Consider the following 11,000-nt stretch of genomic DNA (forward strand, 5'->3'; position numbering starts at 1 on the left):
CAGTTTCGGGTTAGATCCATCAAACACCAGAAAACTCATCTGGGCCAAATTTCCACCAAAACCTTGTGACCAGTTCGGTGATGCAAACTGACTCATGGGACTTTGGCTCAACCAAGGAGCATAGGGGTTCGGTGTGTTCATACCTCCTGTAAGTGTAGACATCTGATTCATCTCCTGCTCAGCAGCAGGTCGCCGAAACGGATCCGCCGTGCGGTGCAGCGTAGAACCCGTCGCCATGTCTCCAATCAACGTAGATGATGTAGTGGTTGCTGGAACGCTGATACCCACTGGCATCGTGCCCAGCGGGGTAGCCACTGGAGCAATGAAGGTCTTCGGCGGCGTCTTACCCATCTGGGTTTGAAGTTTCTTCAGAGATTCCACCATCTCCACCACTTTCTTCTCGATATCTGGCCGCCACTTCTAAAATTCGCTGCGATCGGACACCAGCCCTTGAACCGTAGCCTCCATCTTCTCCATAGAAGCATGAATCGCCTCCATGTGTCGGCACGTCTCCTTGTTTCCTTCATCAATTTTAGCCATCAACTGTGCCATCGGATCTTCCACCCTCGGAGGCGCCATCGCTCCTGCTTTGGCTTGGAGTCTTGTGTTGTACTCGTGGTGATGATCCAGCTCTGAATACCAAATGTTAAGCACTCTCCGTATTTCTCTCGGCAGCAGGTTTGTGGTTTTCTATTTCTTTCTGTTCAAGTTTGCCAATAGCCAAAAGTCACTTTACAATAGAGCAGGTGTATCATTTTATACTGAGAATCAAAACTAAGTGGACCCTATTACAGCCAGTTGGCGCCATAGTACTTGGAATTCAGCTTCCTTCTCCGATCACCTCTCCTCAGCTTCTTGTTGTCATGTGCTCCAGCTTCAACTTCATCAATCTTGTTCCCTGCGATCAGCTCTGCATCAGCTTCCAACCTCTCCTTGTGCAACCCATTAGTGCAGTTGTTGAGACTGACCGCAGCGCTTGCGCTACGGCGCCCTCTCCCCTTGCGTAGGGGGCCTCTAAGCCCGCAGCGGCTGACGCTAGAGAGCCCCCTACGCGCTGCAACCGTAGGGGTGAGCGCACGTATCTCCCAGATCAAGGGGAGCACTGTAGCGCCCCCTTGCACAGTGCTCCCTATTTAATAGTTGACAAAAAATAGTAATAAAAGATGAATAGTGTGAGATAATGATATTTTATAGTTGTAGTGGGGTATAAGGGATACTATAGGGGGGAACCGCTGCGTGAGATGAAAAAATAGGGGGTGAGATGTTGATGATTTGATAAAAAAATTATATAGGGGGAAAAATTTAGGGTAACGGTTGCCTGTCATTCCCGTTCGAGGGGGCGCGGTTGCCTCTGAGCACTCGGCGCTGTCGAATGCGGGCGCCGCAGCCCCGGGCCCCGGCGCGGCCTCGTCTCTCTCGCTCGGCCACATCGTCTTTGGCGTTGCGGGGTCGGCGCATCTCTGGCCACGCCGCCGCGAGTACGTCCACTTGTGGTGAACCCTCCAGCCTCCACTATGCGCGGCAACGTCGGGCTCGACGCGGGCGCGCCCGGCGCGCCGGGGCCTAGCACCCCCTGGGTGGGCTCCCTCCCGCCGATCCGGGTGTCCGCGGACACCTCGCGGTTCAGGTACACCAACCCCACGGGCCACCCGTCGGGGCTCCGGATCGCACGCATCGCCGCTGAGGTCGTGCGGCTCGTCGGCGGAGGGGCGGGGGCGCGGTGGGTTGCGCTTGTCGACGACGACACCGTCCTGCGCGCGGACAACCTGGTCGCCGTGCTCAGCAAGTACGACTAGAGGGAAATGGTGTACGTCGGGGCGCTGTCCGAGAGCCACTCCGCTAACACATACTTCAGCCATAGCATGGCTTTCGGAGGTGGCGGCATCGCGCTCAGCTTCCCACTCGCCGCTGCACTCGCACAGACGCTCGACGTGTGCATCAAGAGGTACCCCAAGTTGTATGGAAGCGACGATCGCCTCCATGCTTGCATTACAGAGCTCGGTGTGCCCCTATCCCGCGAATACGGATTCCACCAGGTATCTAGCTTATCTTGAACATTTTGCTGGGATTGAATTGTAAAGCTGGTGGCTACAACTCTGATTGCCTGATCCAGTTAGTATTGCTTTTACTATTGTGCTATGTGGGACTTCTTCATAAACTAGTTCTTAGCCACCGCCACAAAATGAAATTCGTTCGTGTATTGATCCCTCTTTTTCGTTCGCGAGTAGTTACACATTCTTTGTGTAAACACCCCCAGAAAATGTTTGGAGTATTCTTGAATCATTCCCAATGTAGAGGTTGGTATAGATATTGGATGCCTCTGTTAATGTTTCGAATTTCACCATATCAGTCATACTTGTTTCATTAGGGCATAAAGGAAGGTAATGCTTTTCACTGTTGCCCCATCTGAGCTGGTCTATTATATCGTTGATTGTGTTTCAACAAAAGTAGGGCATTGCCAGAGTGGTTATGACAGTGAAATGAAAGTTTGGTAGGACTTGGAGGTTACTTTTGTTCGGACTCTTCTTCCCTGGACACTTGCCAGGATTCACATGGTTATTCCACAGTACTGTCTGTGTCTCTCAAATCTCAATGCCACTCTGAAAATCAGCAGTGTATGTGCTTGACAATGATAATAGCTTATTACTAAAGATGTTTTGTTTTCTGCTATCATAACAATAAATAACATTGGTTTTCAGCTTCATTAGTCTGAGTATATGTGCTCATAAATCCATCCATCCTTCTAATGTCGTTTTTTCTTGTCATACATCAGTGGGATATCAGAGGCAATGCTCATGGGTTATTGGCGTCTCATCCAATTGTTCCTTTCATCAGTATTCACCATGTGGAGCTTGTGGACCCCATATACCCTGGATTGAACTCCCTTGGAAAGTCTGGAGCTGTTTATGAAGGCTATGAAAATGGAACCCATGAGCTTCCTGCAGCGTTCAATTTGTTATGATCAAAGCCAAAAGCTTACGTTTGCTATCTCGTTGGGTTATGTTGTTGAAGTATACCCCAATGTTCTTCTTCCTCGTGATTTGGAGCGATCGCAACGTACTTACATTGCTTATAATAGGATGAGTCAGAGAAATGAATTTGATTTTGACACTAGAGATGTTCAGAAGTCTTTGTGCAAGAAGCCAATCTTATTTTTCTTGAAGGATGTCTGGAAGGATGGAAACATAACTACGGGATCTTACACACATTCTAGTGCTAGGGATGACCTCAAAAGAAAGGTGTTTTGCTTCCGGTCACCCCCTTTATCTGACATAGATGAGATCCAAGTTTCTTCGTCTCCATTAAGTAAGCGCTGGCATCTGGTTTGTACTATCATCCCTTAACAGTATTCCACTGCCTCTCAATTATTTACAAGTGCTAAGTTACCATTCTGCTGATATAGGCACCAAGAAGGTTGTGTACTGCACTTAAAGGATCTATTGATGGTACTCTGTTTATGGTTGTTCGGCAATGTGGACGCGGGACTTTTGGTTTAGCTTCTGATACCTTATGACTGATTGGAAACAAAGATGTATATTTTCTGTCCAAATGATACCTGGAAGATGTGGTTACCACCCTACACTCTTTGAGTCAAGTATCATTGGGGCTCTTTTTCTGCCTCAAACGCTTGACAGTAGCCAACTGCTTGTTATAATCGGTAGTGCTGAAGGCAAAGTTTTGAAAATCGTCGATTACGTCGCGCCTAGGCGCTAGGCCATGGGCTTCCGCCTGGACTAGGGGGGTAGGCGACCTCCTAGTCGATCGGAGCGCCTAGGCGGCGCCTAGCGTGGATTCCGCGGCGATTCCGCGTCGCCGAGGTGCCAAGTCGTCGCGGAGGCTGAAAGTGCATTCATCCCTTTTGTGAGTTTTGATGATTTGGATAACAACACATTTAAAGATCTAACAAATTTGCTAAGTGTTGAACAGGGAATTCAGTATGATGAACATACTTGAATAGTGTATAATGATCAGTGAACAAAGTTCAACACAAGGTCAAATAACCAGTGAGACAATGCAAATGGATATAATATGGTCTCTATATTGGTTTGAATATATGGACAAGTCCTGAGAAATCACTATGCATAAATATGATCATAATAGAGGTTGAAGTGATTAAGAGGATTGGTCAAGCCAAAGTGAACAAGATATGAGGAATCGTGAATTGGCTTGACCATATTACTATTAGTCCATATATGAATATATGAGAATCAAACTAGAGCTTGATTGATCTTAGCAGTTATATCTAGATGACATTCAAGCAAGGTTCACAATATTGAAGAAATGATTCTCTCAATGGATGCTCAATAGGATGTGACTCAAGAATGGCTTGATAGGGTGAAGATAGCAAGGAAAGGGCTTCGAGGAACTAAGCAAAGGTGAAGGCCAAGCGACGGCTTGTAGACCGAGGTACCATGGCTAAGGTGAAGAAGAGAGTACTTGCACTAAGTCGATGAACTAATCAGCTATGAAGAGTTACAACATGTTGATGCATCAGTAAGGTGACTTGAAGCCATGATTTGAACTCATATATGGTGAAATGGCACAAGTCATAGGCTCGATTTGTGTTTGCTTCAAAAGGTGAGACAAATATGTTTGTGATCCTTATGAAGCAACACCATGGAGAAATCACTTGAGACACCAATGACTCAAGGAGTTTACTTAATTATATTTTATTTAACTTGAGTATAGGAATCGTCGTACTATCAAGGGGGATCCAAAAAGAAGGTTGGTGTTGGTACAAAAGCTCAAAAATCCTTGATCCAAAACTTCCATTTTACCCTTGTTAATCCTTAGTGAAAGTATGTAGTACAACCTTTTAAAGTCTATCTTGGTCAAAATTGATTTTTGGAAAAACAGGTTCAACCGGTTTTAAAACAGGTTCAACCGGTTTTTGCACAGTTCACCTTTTTTCAAAATACTGGTTCAGCCGGACACTCAACCGGACACTCAACCGGTTTTTGTCTGGTGGAAACTGGTTCAACCGGTTTTTGCACTATTCCCCTCTGTCACTACCAGTCTGCCAGTCAGTCCTGTCAGAAAAAGCCATGTGCAGATTTTTGGAAAACCGGTTCAACCGATTTTTGAATCCGGTTCAACCGAATTTGAAACCGGTTGAACCGAATTTGAAACCGGTTCAACCGAATTTGAGTCCGGTCCAGTCTCCGGCTGAGTCCGCCAGTGAACCGAAAACCGACTGGTGGAATCCGGTTCAACCGAATTTGAAACCGGTTCAACCGAATTTCAGTCAGATTTCCCCAACGGCCACCAGCTTTTGGGAGCACCTTTATATACACCTCCCACACTCTTCCCCACAGTAGGGCACGCACAAAACTTCATTCCCAACCTGAGAAACACCTCCCACTCTCTCTCACACACCTCTTGCCTCTCCCATTTCAAATCTTTGGAGAGAAATCTTTGAGTGAGATTGAAGAGCTGCGATTTTGGTGCTTCATCTCTAAATCCTTCTTGCTCTTCTTCATTCGAGCTTTGGTACTACATCGAGTTCTTTGTGGATTCATTACTCTTGGAGCTTCTAGCTCCTAGACGACTAGGTGTCTCTTGTGAGTCTCCAAATCTTGTGGAAGACCACAAGAAAGTTTGTATTACCCGCTCGTTTGAGCAAAGATTATTGTGTGGGCTTGACCTTTGTGGTCGGCAAAGGGAGGATTAGGGTTGAAAGAGACCCGGCTCTTTGTGGGCGCCTCAACGAGGAAGTAGGGCACCTTGGTGGTGTGACCGAACCTTAGGATAAATCTTGTGTCTCTTGTGTTCTTGTTCATTGTGCTTATACGTGTTCTTCGTTCTCTCACCATTCCGTGAAAGATTTGTTTATATATTTTTGGTGTGTGAATTTTGAGAAGTGCCCTTCTCAGATCTACTACTTTGAACCCTGTGGATCATTTAGAACATCTCATTTCCAAAGTTAACTGGGTGAATTTCGAGATCAATTCAGTTTTACCCAGTTTGCTTCTAGTTTTTGTTGAAAAAGTTTTAACTTGCCTATTCACCCCCCCTCTAGGCAACTTTCAATTGGTATCAGAGCCTAATCCTCGTTCTAACGCTTAACCGCGTGAGGAAAGATCATGTCGGGGGGACTAAGAAACAAAAGTGCTTCTAAGCTTGAAAAAGTTGAGGTTGCCTCGACTTCATCTTTTAGTGCAGATGTTGATCCTAGGGCAATAGATCTTGCCATGAGAATCGCCGAAAGGATGTTCCTCAAAATGAAGGAAGATGAGGCGAAGAACAAAATTGAAGAAGAAAATGATCGATGGAGACCAAACGACGAATCCACCTCTTCACAAGGTTCGTCTTTCAAATCCACTTCTCATATGTGCTTTTTTGCTAATGAGAGTGACAGTGAAAGCGAAAGTGAGGATGAGGAGGAGCATGAAAGTGATAGTGAAGATGAGGATGATCTTCAAAAATTCTTCGCTCAACTAAGCAAAAAGAACCGGATGAGCTTGCTCAAACTCATGAAAAGAGCAGAAGAACAAAAGGAAATGCTTCATAAGCAAGAAGATATCCTCATCGAAAAAAACAAAGACTTGGAGAAGTTGACCAAAGAGCATGAGAAGCTAAAGTGCTCTCATGATGATTTGGTCCAAAGGTATGAAAACATTTCAATTGAGCAAATTAAAGTTGTTCATCATTCATCATATATTGCTCAATTAGAAAATAAAAATGCTATGCTCAAGAACACAATAGAAAAGATAAATATTGAAAATGTAGCTTTGCAAGAAAAACATGATATGCTTATGTACTCTCATAATAAATTTATGGATTCACATATCATGTTAGAAATGGCTCATGAGGTTGTGTTAACTAATTTGAAATCATACCAACCTCACATATGCACATGTACTCATATAGAAACTATATTATCATGTGCTAACAAATGTTGCTCTCAAGAAAGCCAATCTTCCATTGAGCTAGAATTTTCAGGAACAAGTAATGTTTCCTATGCAAAAGAAAACAATGAGCTCAAGGAAGAAAATGAGAGGCTAAAAAGGAGCTTGACTCAATTGAAGGGAAAATGTCATGCTCAACCTTCTCAAGATAACCGTGATAATATGGTGAAAAAGCTTGAGAAGGGGACAACCGTAGCATGCACAAAACCCCTTCAAAAGAATATCAAGCTTTCCAAGAAAGGCATGAGCAAACATCAAGAGAAGAAAGACAAAGCTCATGACAAGTGCCTCAACCACGCCTCCACATGCTCCACACAAGGTAACAAACAAGCCACTCTTTCAAATAAGAGAAGATGCACTAGAAAGTGTTATCAATGTCATGAGAAGGGACATGAGATTAAGTCATGTCCCTACATAAAAGATGGTGGCTTAAATTTGGAAAGAAAGAGGCTCACTAACCATGTAGCAAACAAGAAGCAAGGCAAGAAGGAGTCTTGCAAAATTAAAAACCATATTTGCTACACTTGCCGAAGAAAGGGACACCTTTGCAAGGATTGTCCCATGAGTGAGTATCCTAAGCCTACCATGTCAATTCATTCATATTCACTTAGGAGACCCAAAAATGACACTTGTGCTAGAAAGGTAATTAGTTCACCTAAAACTAGCACAAAGGCCATTTGGGTGCCTAAGTACTTATTAGCTAACCTTGGTGAACCCATCCAAAAATGGGTACCAAAATGTACTTAATAAGTTTTGCAGGTACCCAGAGATGATATGAAGCTTTGGGGTGCTTGAGCGGTTTAACTCAATTCTTTATCTCAAGCTATCAATCTTACATTGTCTATCCTTTAAGATTGACCCAAAGATGAATTGAGTTGTTATATCACTAACTTCATATTCATTTCTAGCAAGAACTTGTGTTATAGGGAATAAGGATTAACCTTTGTGGGAATCAAGCAAAAAGGCCTATAACCAAGTGATATCCAAAGGATGGTAACAATTAATTTTTAAGTGCACATTGCTTTTAATTGGTATATTCCTTTGTGTCTTTTGTAGCCACATAGGAAAAATGAAGCACTTGAGAATGAACTTAAAAGATTTTACCTTGCTTTGGAAATGATCTAATTATATGGTAGATTGCAAGTTCATATTTTTATATTGTGACAATCTACATGCTTTAAATTGATTGTATGTATCTTGTGGCATATTTCAAATTAATTATCGTGTTATTGCCATGACCTAGACATAAAGAGGATTATCCCATGTTCTTAAATGAATAGAGTGCTAAGTAAGAAATTCAAATCCTTATAGCACTTACCAAATGGGGAATTCTCTATATGACTAGAGTTGTGAGACTAATGTTTCTATCTAAGTGTTTATGTAGTCTCACAACATGAGAATGTGTTTCACAAATGGAGTGTGCCATTCAACATTCAAAGAAGATCGAACCAATACTATGTGATGTATTCATTCCTGTTTAAATTGGTTTTGAATCTTCTCCATTAATCACTCACCATGTTATGAATTAGAGTTGCCCTATAAACTTAATTAAATAATCATGCTACTTTCATCTTTTTTTTCAATTGATGTTATGCATGATGCTTGTAAGGGTAATTTAGTTCATATCATAAGGTTTTCTTATTTTAGTAACCTTCTTGTCATTCATATACTAGAGGTTGCTAAATAGGAAACTATTGCTTGTGTTACTAATGCAATCTCTTTTAAGCTATTTCATGAAATTCATAAGTAGAGATTGTGCTCTTTCAATTGGTAAAATCACAAGCTTTAAAGGTTAATCTTCACCTAAAAGAAAGATTAGGAATGCTCAAGGCAAAGGTATGGAACTAATTGCTTCAATTGGTAATTGATCAATAGTAGTTCCTTTCAAGTGGCATACTTTCAATTAGTAATAATCTATTTTATGAAAAGAAATGTCAATATGAAGGTTAAATTCCTTTTGGATTAAATTTGTAAATTGGTGCATATTGTTAATTCACTCATACATGTGCATTGACTTAAAAGGAATTTAATTTATGCCTTTACGCCTCATAAATGATGATTTGTTTGTCATTCATATATAGATATAATCACTCATTAAATACTTCCTTGTACTACTAATACCTCTTTTCAAAGTGCTTTTTGACTAGTTTTAAAAGGAAAAGAGATAACAAGCTAAAGAAGGAAGTCTCCACGAATGAAGACAAGAAGAATACTTAGATGACACCATCTCATATAGCAAGACCTTTCAATTGGCATAACAAATGGTACATTCTATATGGTGGTAAGTATTCTTAGGCATAAGTTAATTCATTGCAAATTTTTCATGCCTTGACCAATATATGTAATGTACTCCTCTTGAGAATCTTCATTGAATTGAAAGTGCATTTGATAAGTCATTCAAATACTTGATGCACATATCTAGTGGGAGCACATTATATATATCTTGTGTCGTAGAGAATAAGTTTCCCTTGAGTAAGCTATACTAAGACAATCCAAAATCGTAAATTTGTATCTCATTCATATGGATTGTAATCTTTGTTTTCTAAATAGCTACTCTTGATGCAGTTTAAAATTCCCTTATCGTTAAATCTAAAAGTTCATAAGAAGCTTTTTGTTGATATTCATGACATACACATGCACTAACATGGATATGATTTTTAAACTATAAAAGGTACAATTAGTGATCCATACTCTCTAAAATTTTGGAAACCCATATTTTCATATCTTAGAAATCTACTTAAATCGGTATCCATATGCTTCACATTGAATTGGATCACTAAGTTGTAAATTCCATGCATAACTTGTCTTTATGATATGAATGCTTGTGCGACTAACCTTGATAAGCTAGGTGCACCCAAAGTCAAGGTAGGTTCATCATCAAGAAGGCAACACAAAAATGTATTAATAAAAGGAGAAAAGGCTCCTATTCTTAACTCTAGTTTTTATCTGTGTGATTAAATATTGACTTGAAACCATGTAAGATGGTTGTCAAGTATATGTGGATGCCTACACAAAGAGAATGGCCACAATAAGGATTGTGTGGGTACTCAAGGCTCTTACTACTAATCTCAAAGGACCCAATTCAAATTGGGTACCAAGATATGAAGCTTAAACTTGTTTTGCAGGATCACTTCTTCAATGGATCAAGTTGGGTGCTCGATAATGAATGTATAAATCATATTTGGAGATAGTAGCAAGGGTGATAACAACTGAATCTCAAATGCATATTATTTTCAAATCTTATCTTTTTGTGACTTGTGTAGCCACTAAGGAAAAAGAAGCATTTGAGGATATACATCAGTTGTTGATTATGAAATAAAGGTCTAATTGGAAGTTGAATGAATATTATCATATGGTGAACAATCCAAAATTATGTGACGTATTCTCTATCTAGTTAATTTGGATTTGATTCTTCTTTATTAGACACTCACCATAATATGGATTAAGTCAGCCCTTTAGACTTCATTGAATAACCATGCATATTATCCATGTCATTCAAAATATATTGTGCATGAGGGCTCAAGGAAAATTTAGTCCATATTATGATGTTTCTCTATTTTAGCAACTCGTTTGCCCTTCACATATAAAGGGTTGCTAAATAAGAAACTAGTGCTTGTGCTACTAATGTCATCTCTTGTGTTGAGTTTATCCATAGAAAATCTATGTTAAGAGATGGTGCTTGTTTTAAATTGGATAAATCACAAGCTTAAAGGATACTATTCAACTAAAGTAAGAAGAAGTTGATAAGAGGCCAAGGTATGAAAACTTCCTCTCCTTCAGTTGTTTTAGTATTCTATCCTTAGTGGGATGTACCATAATATAGGTTAAATTCCTTGCAATATAAAATGTTTAATAGTGCATATAACTTTGACATCAACTATATGTGTGCACTAATTTAAAGGAATTTAATCTATCCTTTTGGGTTTCAAGAATGATGATTCATTTTCCATCCACATATAAGGATTATCATTTGTGAAACCCTCCCTTGTGTTTCTAATGCTCTCTTTTCTAAGTGTTTCAATAAGGTCCTTCCAAGTGCTTTCAAGATGGATTGAAAATCTACGGATATAAGAGTCTTAGTTGTTTCAATCA

At 40.7% G+C, this 11,000-nt stretch overlaps 1 pseudogene across 1 annotated transcript; it reads left to right on the forward strand.

Annotated features, from left to right (window-relative positions):
- The first annotated feature begins 235 nt into the window (after nucleotides 1-235).
- LOC103645325 (uncharacterized) lies at nucleotides 236-3,635 on the forward strand (annotated as a pseudogene). The gene is made up of 4 exons (XR_002264740.1): nucleotides 236-355; nucleotides 1,357-2,036; nucleotides 2,774-3,306; nucleotides 3,404-3,635. The product of XR_002264740.1 is annotated as an uncharacterized protein (transcript).
- The last annotated feature ends 7,365 nt before the right edge of the window (nucleotides 3,636-11,000 follow it).

This window comes from Zea mays, chromosome 1 (genome assembly GCF_902167145.1).
Source record: "Zea mays cultivar B73 chromosome 1, Zm-B73-REFERENCE-NAM-5.0, whole genome shotgun sequence".
Taxonomy (NCBI): domain Eukaryota; kingdom Viridiplantae; phylum Streptophyta; class Magnoliopsida; order Poales; family Poaceae; genus Zea; species Zea mays.